Genomic DNA, 11,941 nt, shown 5'->3' with positions numbered 1-11,941 from the left:
TGGTTTCTCTGCTGATCTCTGTTGTTTATGAGGTTTTTTAATGGATATTTCTTGGTTACACTACCTCACTTAGGTGTTGTGAGAAATGACACAAGATATTTATTAAAATGAAAAGTACTCTCAAAACTGGCACCCAAGGATATGCTTAGATGTAGGGAAATATTAAGCCTGATCACCAAATACCCTATAACTTATATAGTCATACTCTATTGATCATTGAAATATATGTATATGTCATTCTCTTTTACCTTAATTCATTTTGACTGCTTGTATAGCATGAATACTGTTGGCAATAAACATATTCTTTATGAAATAGCAAAAACCACAATTATTACAAATGTAGGAACTGAAAATGCAAATTGTTTGTCTGTGATAAGAAGTTTTATTTTTTGTAGGATTGTTGTACACATTCTCCTGTGAAATAAGCATTACTTATATGATGTCAGAGTATATTTTAGTAAAATTATTATAAAATATGTATTTGATATGAGATTAATAATACTGTGACCAGTATCTATGTCCTTAAGACTGGTCCTCCTGACAGCTTTTAGGATAGTGGAAGTTGACTCATTCACCCCTGAAGTTTCATTATAAACTATTCCAACCTTTTAACTGGAAGAGTTTATAATGAAACTTTAGAGGTGAATGAGTTGAAACTTTCATTGCAATATAGCTTATGTTTGTTAAACTTGTCTCTTACACTTAATATTTCAATTTAAGTTTATATTCATAATGGACAGCTCTTTTGAAAATACAAATATGTAATTATTTTTTTTTAATGGCATGACTGTTGTCAGTGATAACCGTTGGGGTTGATGTGCTACATGAATGTACTATAGCTCTAGTTAAGTGTTCAAGGTTTAATTCTCATTTCTAGTGATAAATTAAGTCATCTTGTATGTGGGCTCTGGTATTCCTGTATCAACTATAATATTTGACGGATTGAATTCTTTTGGATGCCTCAATCCCTTACACTTGTTAACGACAGCCTGACCCATGACGTTTTATGCATATATATATATTTCCAATCTATTTTCATCTTCCTTTTTCTTGATTCCTGTGTTCAGAGAGTTACAGTTTGTAGTTATAGCTGGTTGTTTGTTGGAGATGTTGTATGGCCAGATCCACAGGGGCCACTCAGTAGTAATATGTGGGACATGTGCAAGGCAAAAGGTCCTAATAATTAGAGGTAAGTAAAGGTCTTGTCAAGGGGTAATACTATATAGTAGGTGTACACAGACATGTGTCTGGTCCCTGTTTCTGACACTTGTTAATGTTTTAGGAAGAGTGCCTATCTGTGGTATATCCTGGATTTGTTACCATTCAATGCTATATATAGGTACTATAAGCTACATAATGTATATCCTGGGTTTAGGTCATCCATGTTTTGTTGTGTTGAGTATTTCCTCCTTGGCTCTTAGTGCTTTCTTATATCTATGAGATCTGTATTCATAGATAGGATTCCGGCCGGTGCTTCTAACACTTGTTGCTAGTGTTCTAGGATGTGTGTTCATTAAATGCTATATATGGGTATTATAAACTGAATCATGTGTTCCGTACGTCTATGTATGTGTTGTGTATTCCTCCTTGGCTATTGGTGCTTTCTAATGAACGAGTTTCTTATTTGTGTTATGTATAACAATGGTGTTTTATCATATGTGTTCTGTTAAAAGTTTAAAATTGATAATATGTTGCATATATACTTGTACTACTGAAATATTCGTCAAGTATAAACAATACTGAATTGATAGTTCATTATATGTTACACTCAATACATAATCATACTGAAATGTTAGTCAATTATAAAAGATAAGGAATTGTTATATTTATTAGTCAATTACAATAAACAATACTGAATTATTGGACCGTTACAAACAATACTGAATTATTAGACCGTTACAAACAATACTGAATTATTAGACCGTTACAAACAATACTGAATTATTAGACCGTTACAAACAATACTGAATTATTAGACCGTTACAAACAATACTGAATTATTAGACCGTTACAAACAATACTGAATTATTAGACCGTTACAAACAATACTGAATTATTAGACCGTTACAAACAATACTGAATTATTAGACCGTTACAAACAATACTGAATTATTAGACCGTTACAAACAATACTGAATTATTAGACCGTTACAAACAATACTGAATTATTAGACCGTTACAAACAATACTGAATTATTAGACCGTTACAAACAATACTGAATTATTAGACCGTTACAAACAATACTGAATTATTAGACCGTTACAAACAATACTGAATTATTAGACCGTTACAAACAATACTGAATTATTAGACCGTTACAAACAATACTGAATTATTAGACCGTTACAAACAATACTGAATTATTAGACCGTTACAAACAATACTGAATTATTAGACCGTTACAAACAATACTGAATTATTAGACCGTTACAAACAATACTGAATTATTAGACCGTTACAAACAATACTGAATTATTAGACCGTTACAAACAATACTGAATTATTAGACCGTTACAAACAATACTGAATTATTAGACCGTTACAAACAATACTGAATTATTAGACCATTACAAACAATACTGAATTATTAGACCGTTACAAACAATACTGAATTATTAGACCGTTACAAACAATACTGAACTGATAGTCTATTACAAACAATACTGAATTATTAGACCGTTACAAACAATACTGAATTATTAGACCGTTACAAAGAATACTGAACTGATCATGATAGTCTATTACAAACAAAACTGAATTGTTAGTCCATTGTGAACAATACCGAAAAGTTAATCTAAATCAAACATTTCTGAATTGTTAGTCTCATATAAACAATACTGAATGTTGTGTTAGTCCATTGTGAACAATACTGAAAAGTTAATCTAAAACAAACAATTCTGAATTGTTAGTCTCATATAAACAATACTGAATGTTTAGTCTATTATAAACGATATTAAAAAACCAGTTAATGTTACACACAATATTGAAATGTGGAATACAATACTGAATTGTTGTCTATTGTGTTACACATGATACTTGATTGTCATTGTTTTCAAACAGTGATGAATTGTTAATCTTTTTGTAGTAACAGAATTGTTAGTCTATTTTATCAGAAGGGTTGGAGCTACACAATTGTTTATGTTAATTGGTATATAAATGTATAACCACAGGTACTAGCCTCGTCTGTCAATACAGCCATAAGAATATATTATGGGTGTATTGACATACCAGGTAGTACCTATATGGCACTACCTCGTATGTACCTATGGTACATATCCTCGTATGTACCTATGGTACATATAACTTACCTTCTCTTTTGTGTGCTATTTTTGCCATGGTTGAGTGCAATTTAGTGTGTTGAAGTTAATATAAATAACATTTTCATAAATTCGTTTTATACAAAAAATATGAAACAAGTTATAACAACTGGTATTAATCACTCTATTTTGTTGACCAGATATTATGGGAGGTATCCAGAGTAAACAGATAAAGTAATGCATATTCCAATCATTTCTTGTTTATAAAGCCACAGGGTTCCATAAGGTATAGTCAATCATAAATCTGACCTCTTAACTGAACTTTGTGTACAATATATTTTAGCAATTATTGATCAGAACTTCTGAGTAGTAATTAGTTCTGTAAATCTTGAACTGTATTGTTACAAAGTACATCTTTTATTTTGTATGTATATATTTATTTATATCTTTACTGCAGAAACACAAAATTAAGTTGATACAACCAGTATCATATTACATGAGGGAATGCAACTATTTTTTTATATAAATTGTACAGATGGATTACATTTTTCATCCTGGGCATTTTGTAATTGATTGTTTTAAGATAGCATATATAAATATGCTCTCATCTGAAACTCTCAGCATCACCCCATACAATGTATTGATACACAGTATATATGTTAAATACAATATCTATACATTGTGGTAGGGCTTTATCACAATAGCTAGTGCGTCTGTGATATATGTAATTACTTAAATGTTCTGATGTATGCATTCATTCCATGTGAAAAGAGGACCACATATTGTTGTAGAAATGCTGGTGCTGTAGTTTTTATATAATATTTAAAATATGTGTGTCAAGGTCACAATAAGAAATCAAAGGTCAGTTATTTTTAAGTCTATTTAGAAATAAAAAATGGAACAAAGAAAAATATATTTTTTAGAAAATCTCTATTAAATCTATCCACATTTTTCGCCGATGTGGTGTATATGTGTACCATTCTCATCAGGAAATTACTGTTGACTAAAGTGTGAAACGTGACAACAGAATGTGTCACGTATCCTTGTCAACTTTAAAAACCACATTACAGGTCAAGGTCAAATTAAGGGACACATACCAAACCATTATAACAGTTTTCTGGTACAGATAATAACTTCTGAACTGCGGAATGTATTAAAATGGAACTTCATAAATATGTGTACCACGCCTAGACAGCAAATTTCCCTGTCATTCTCAGAATAATTTTGTCTGCATGAGACAAAGGTCAAATCGGTTTAATGTTTCTTCCGGCCGTAACTGTTTTCACGATATATCAGGATGTCTTCATTTTCTGAATATCATAGAAATGTGTTGAAGGACATGTACAATAGACTCTGTGTCACGATAGGGGACATATATATCTCAGTGCACAGTGTAGTCTCTGTGTCATGGTACAGTTCAAGTACATTTACTAGCTACAGTATATTCAATTAGAGAAATTGACGATAGCGCTATATATTGTTTTTAATTCAGTGATATTTAATTTGTTGAAGACTTTTGTTTTCATTTAAACTTTGAATTAAAATATTTGTTTCTCACGAGAACGAAGATAGGTGTGCAAGATGGAAGTTGGGGTTGCACTGGAAAAGGTTTGAATGCAAATATGTATAATGAATCCGATTCGTGAAAATAAATAAAAACATTGCTGCAATTTCGCTGTTCATTCTGCACTGCATATTTTGCTTGTACTGTGTTGTATGTTATGTTATGTTATGTTTTAAAATTTATATAATTGTTTACTCAATGATGAACTGGAAAGCAAACAATAAAAACATCAAATAAGAAAGTATCTTTCTTAAGTACGAAAAGCTGTTTGTATTGTTTCTTCCGTTTGAAGTTTTTAATGTTTTCTGAACATCTTTAATTTGTGTTCTACAACACCGTCTAGATCTGTATTCTGTAAATTGCAGATATACATGTAGTACCTGTGTATAACCTTGACGACCCTTCTGTCCCACCAAAATACCCTGTCCTGCACAATACAGAGAGGCCATTGCTCACTCCACTTGTTTGTATCCTTTTCTACACAATATAAACATGTTATAACATACACGACACTTCTAACTCCATCACACCTGTCAGAATCCTATACCACTCGATACAGAGATAGTTTAGCCCAAATGACACTTGTGACCCCACCACGCCTGTCGGTATCATATACCACTCGACACAGAGATAGTATAGCCCAAATGACACTTGTAACCCCACCACGCCTGTCAGTATCCTTTACCACACGACACAGAGATAGGATAGCCAATATGACACTTGTGACCCCACAACGCCTGTCGGTATCATATACCACACGACACAGAGATAGGATAGCCAATATGACACTTGTGACCCCACCACGCCTGTCAGTATCCTTTACTAAACGAAACAGAGAAAGTATAGCCCAAATGACACTTGTAACCCCACCACGCCTGTCAGTATCCTTTACTACACGACACAGAGATAATATAGCCCAAATGACACTTGCGACCCCACCACGCCTGTCGGTATCATATACCACACGACACAGAGATAGTATAGCCAACATGACACTTGTGACCCCACCACACCAGTCAGTATCTTTTACTACACGACACAGAGATAGTATAGCCCAAATGACACTTGTGACCCCACCACGCCTTACAGTATCATATACCACTCGATACAGAGATAGTATAGCCCAAATGACACTTGTGACCCCACCACGCCTGTCGGAATCATATACCACACGACACAGAGAAAGTATTGCCCAAATGACACTTGTGACCCCACCACGCCTGTCGGTATCATATACCACACGACACAGAGAAAGTATTGCCCAAATGACACTTGTGACCCCACCACGCCTGTCAGTATCATATACCACACGACACAGAGATAGTATAGCCCAAATGACACTTGTGCCCCCCCCACCCCAGTCAGTATCTTTTACTACACGACACAGAGAAAGTATAGCCCAAATGACACTTGTGGCCCACCACGCCTTACAGTATCATATACCACTCGATACAGAGATAATATAGCCCAAATGACACTTGTGACCCCACCACGCCTGTCGGTATCATATACCACACGACACAGAGAAAGTATAGCCCAAATGACACTTGTTGCCCACCACGCCTTACAGTATCATATACCACTCGATACAGAGATAATATAGCCCATATGACACTTGTGACCCCACCACGCCTGTCAGTATCCTTTACTACACGACACAGAGATAATATAGCCCAAATGACACTTGCGACCCCACCACGCCTGTCGGTATCATATACCACACGACACAGAGATAGTATAGCCAACATGACACTTGTGACCCCACCACGCCTGTCAGTATCCTTTACTACACGACACAGAGAAAGTATAGCCCAAATGACACTTGTGCCCCCACCACGCCTGTCGGTATCATATACTACACGACACAGAGATAGTATAGCCAGCATGACACTTGTGACCCCACTACGCCTGTCAGTATCCTTTACTACACGACACAGAGAAAGTATAGCCCAAATGACACTTGTGACCCCACCACGCCTGTCGGTATCATATACCACTCGATACAGAGATAGTATATAGCCCAAATTACACTTGTGACCCCACCACGCCTGTCGGTATCATATACCACTCGATACAGAGATAGTATAGCCCACATGACACTTGTGACCCCACCACGCCTGTCAGTATCCTGTACTTCACGATACAGAGATGGTATAGCCCACACGACACGTATTACCCCACCACACCAGTCAGTATCCTAAACTACACGATATAGAGATGGTATAGCCCACACAACACTTGACGCAGATAAAATAGACGACGGCACTTATGTTTATTTATACATACACACAATTAGAAAAATTCATAGATTCTGCATGACAAATTTCATTTGCCTGATCTGGAATTTCAATGAATTAAAAAGGGGAGATAAATCGGTATTACCCTAAATATTACACTGGTTCTCTGTTGTATCCTCACTGCGCTGTTTTGTACTGGAGGTAACTCGGGTTATCTTTTAACCGAGTGACAGAGCTGAACCATGTTATTTTCTGACTAAAAAATAAACGATTTCATATTACATGAAATAGTTATAAATATATAAGTACGAAGCGTCAGGTTCACAGCGAAACTCTACCGGTATATGAATAAGAAATAAAGTTTGGGAAACATTTCAAGCGACATTAAATGCCAAAAGGGAGTTTCCATGATCATGCAGGATGAGGTGATTCACACTGATCTATTATGAGGGTTTAGTATACATTTTAGTAGTGTACAGGGACACGAGCCAATTGATGTTAACAAATGTTGTCGATAGAATATACTATTATCAAAACAATGTAGATATCGTGTAGGGCCTAGTTAGAAGCGGTGACATTATAGTAGGGTATATGATATACGACCGCCTGTATATATGATTGCTGCTAGATTGGACAGCTAAATGTTACCCCGTTTTAAATTCCGTTTTGGGATCGGCGCCTTTGGTTTAATATCCTCTAAATGTCTGCTGTATTACAACACCTGGTTTAATATCCTTTAAATGTCTGCAGTATTACAACACTTGGTTTAGTATCCTCTAAATGTCTGCAGTATAACAACACTTGGTTTAATATCCTCTAAATGTCTGCAGTATTACAACACTTGGTTTAGTATCCTCTAAATGTCTGCAGTATTACAACACTTGGTTTAATATCCTCTAAATGTCTGCAGTATTACAACACTTGGTTTAGTATCCTCTAAATATCTGCAGTATTACAACACTTGGTTTAATATCCTCTAAATGTCTGCAGTATTACAACACTTGGTTTATTATTCTCTAAATGTCTGCAGTATTATAACACTTGGTTTAATATCCTCTAAATATCTGCAGTATTACAACACCTGGTTCAATATCCTCTAAATGTCGACAGTATTACAACACCTAGTTTAATATACTCTAAATGTCTCCAGTATTACAACACTTGATTTAGTATCCTCTAAATGTCTCCAGTATTACAACACCTGGTTTAGTATCCTCTAAATGTCTGCAGTACTACAACACTTGGTTTAGGATCCTCTAAATGTCTGCAGCATTACAACACCTAGTTTAATATACTCTAAATGTCTCCAGTATTACAACACTTTGTTTAATATCATCTAAATGTCTGCAGTACTACAACACTTGGTTTAGTATCGTCTAAATGTCTGCAGTACTACAACACTTGGTTTAGGATCCTCTAAATGTCTGCAGTATTACAACACTTTGTTTAATATCATCTAAATGTCTGCAGTATTACAACACCTGGTTTAGTATCCTCTAAATGTCTGCAGTATTACAACACTTTGTTTAATATCATCTAAATGTCTGCAGTATTACAACGCCTGGTTTAGTATCCTCTAAATGTCTGCAGTATTACAACACTTGGTTTAGGATCCTCTAAATGTCTGCAGTATTACAACACTTTGTTTAATATCAACTAAATGTCTGCAGTATTACAACACCTGGTTTAGTATCCTCCAAATGTCTGCAGTATTACAACACCTGGTTTAATATCCTCTAAATGTCTGCAGTATTACAACACTTGGTTTAGAATTATGAATATGTTCGACAATTCATAGCTGTATAGACGATTTGTCTATTGTATTATTGGTCAATGTTTTTTCTCTTTGCTGTATGGACGATTTCTCTATTGGATTTATTGGTCAATGTTTTCCCTTTGCTTTACGGACGATTTCTCTATTGGATTTATTGGTCAATGTTTTCCCTTTGTTTTATGGACAATTTTTCAAATGGTATTTTATATGGACGAATTCTCAAATGGAATTGTTGTGCAAGTGATGTGGTATGTTTCGCGTTAACAAGACTTTCCTGACAAAGTTTTAAGTTATAAAGAAAGACAAAAATTTTACAGCTATGCCATATCTTGATTAAACTTGATTTCCAGTATGAACGTACGGACTATACAGTAGTACATCGTAGTTAAATATAACCATCTGCTGCCTTATGATTATAAATAACATAATCAATGCCACAGCACACATAGTATACGTAGAAGTTAGTTAATAAGTAATAAATGCTAATAGGTTTCAGTTATTATCTTGATGGCATTGTGTCATATATTGTTGTTGTTTGGTTTTCACTATTTTAACATAATTATAATGGTATACACGGATTTTCTATGTGTAAGCCCGGACTTTTTCATACTATTCATACTATCGGGTATGGATTTGTCGAACAAGAGCCGCTTGATTAAGGCTGAAATTCATTACGGATTTTCAACTATCTTTCTTGAAATTGTTGCAAAAATATCTTGTAATATATAACAGGGAGACAGTTATTCAGCGGTGTTTAAGATCACAGAGGACAACTATAACAGCTTTGTTGAGATATTAAGTTATACAAGAACACCTCTATGCTTAGATAGTACATGGAAACAGCTATGTTTCTATAATCACGACTTTTCTCCCTGAACAATCAGATGTATACTTCGACAAGGTATTAAAAGAAATAAATCAAATCTTTAATATGCTATTTAAGTTTCATTAGTATTTGCTGCTTACACTGAGGATTGCTTTCTGCTCCGTCACGTTAATACAATTCATACACTATTCGTTGTATATATACGTTGTACTTATTAAGGTCGGGTCATGTCAAGTGCTAATTGAAATTTGTTTCCCTCTCAACGGAGGTTAAGAACTTTCTAGGGTCTATTTTATTTTGTAATTATATTTAGAAATTAAGTTATCCTTTTGTATGAATATATGGAATATCTTTGTAGTAACACAACATTATTTCTGTTTATCACCCGATCACATGACTATTAGTGACACCCGTAATAGTAAAAGTTTAGCAAGAAGACTCCAGCTCCAATCACAGCTCAGTTAGACCAGTAGCAGCTTCAATCACAGCTCAGTAGAACCAATAACAGCTTCAATCACAGCTCAGTAGGACCAATAACAGCTCCATTCACAGCTCAGTAGGAACAATAACAGCTCCGTTCACAGCTCAGTAGGACCAATAACAGCTCCGTTCACAGCTCAATAGGACAAATAACAGCTTCAATCACAGCTCAGTAGGCCCAATAACAGCTTCAATCACAGCTCAATAGGACCAATAACAGCTTCAATCACAGCTCAGTAGAACCAATAACAGCTTCACTCACAGCTCAGTAGGACCAATAACAGCGTCAATAACAGCTCAGTAGGAACAATAACAGCTTCAATCCCAGCTCAGTAGGACCAATAACAGCTTCAATCATAGCTCAGTAGGAACATTAACTTTCTGTTTATCACCCGATCACATGACTATTAGTGACACCCGTAATAGTAAAAGTTTAGCAAGAAGACTCCAGCTCCAATCACAGCTCAGTTAGACCAGTAGCAGCTTCAATCACAGCTCAGTAGAAACAATAACAGCTTCAATCACAGCTCAGTAAGACCAATAACAGCTCCGTTCACAGCTCAATAGGACATATAACAGCTTCAATCACAGCTCAGTAGGAACAATAACAGCTTCAATCACAGCTCAGTAAGACCAATAACAGCTCCGTTCACAGCTCAATAGGACATATAACAGCTTCAATCACAGCTCAGTAGGACCAAAAACAGCTTCAATCACAGCTCAGTAGGACCTATAACAGCTTCAATCACAGCTCAGTAGGACAAATAACAGCTTCAATCACAGCTCAGTAGGACCAATAACAGCGTCAATAACAGCTCAGTAGGAACAATAACAGCTTCAAACACAGCTCAGTAGGAACATTAACAGCTTCAATCACAGCTCAGTAGGAACAAAAACAGCTTCGCTCACAGCTCAGTAGGACCAATAACAGCTTCAATCATAGCTCAGTAGGAACATTAACTTTCTGTTTATCACCCGATCACATGACTATTAGTGACACCCGTAATAGTAAAAGTTTAGCAAGAAGCCTCCAGCTCCAATCACAGCTCAGTTAGACCAGTAGCAGCTTCAATCACAGCTCAGTAGAACCAATAACAGCTTCACTCACAGCTCAGTAGGACCAATAACAGCTTGAATCACAGCTCAGTAGGAACATTAACAGCTTCAATCACAGCTCAGTAGGAACAATAACAGCTTCAAACACAGCTCAGTAGGAACAAAAACAGCTTCAATCACAGCCCAGTAGGACCAATAACAGCTTCGCTCACAGCCAAGTAGGACCAATAACAGCGTCAATCACAGCTCAGTAGGACCAATAACAGCTTCAATCACAGCCTAGTAGGACCAATAACAGCTTCAATCACAGCTCAGTAGGAACAAAAACAGCTTCAATCAAAGCCTAGTAGGACCAATAACAGCTTCGCTCACAGCCAAGTAAGACCAATAGCAGCTTCAATTACAGCTCAGTAGGACCAATAACAGCTCCAATCACAGCTCAGTAGGACCAATAACAGCTTCAATCACAGCTCAGAAGGACAATAACAGCTTCAATCACAGCTCAGTAGGACCAATAACAGCTTCAATCACAGCTCAATAGGACCAATAACATCTTCAATCACAGCTCAATAGGACCAAGAACAGCTTCAATCACAGCTCAATAGGACCAATAACAGCTTCAATGACAGCTCAATAGGACCAATAACAGCTTCAATAACAGCTCAGTAGGACCAATAACAGCTTCAATCACAGCTCAGTAGGACCAATAACAGCTTCAATCACAGCTCAGTAGGACCAATAACAGC

Source organism: Mizuhopecten yessoensis, unplaced genomic scaffold (assembly GCF_002113885.1).
Source record: "Mizuhopecten yessoensis strain PY_sf001 unplaced genomic scaffold, ASM211388v2 scaffold10447, whole genome shotgun sequence".
In the NCBI taxonomy this organism is placed as follows: Eukaryota; Metazoa; Mollusca; class Bivalvia; order Pectinida; family Pectinidae; genus Mizuhopecten; species Mizuhopecten yessoensis.
The sequence above is the reverse complement of the archived record's forward strand: the minus strand, read 5'-3'. Positions refer to the sequence as shown.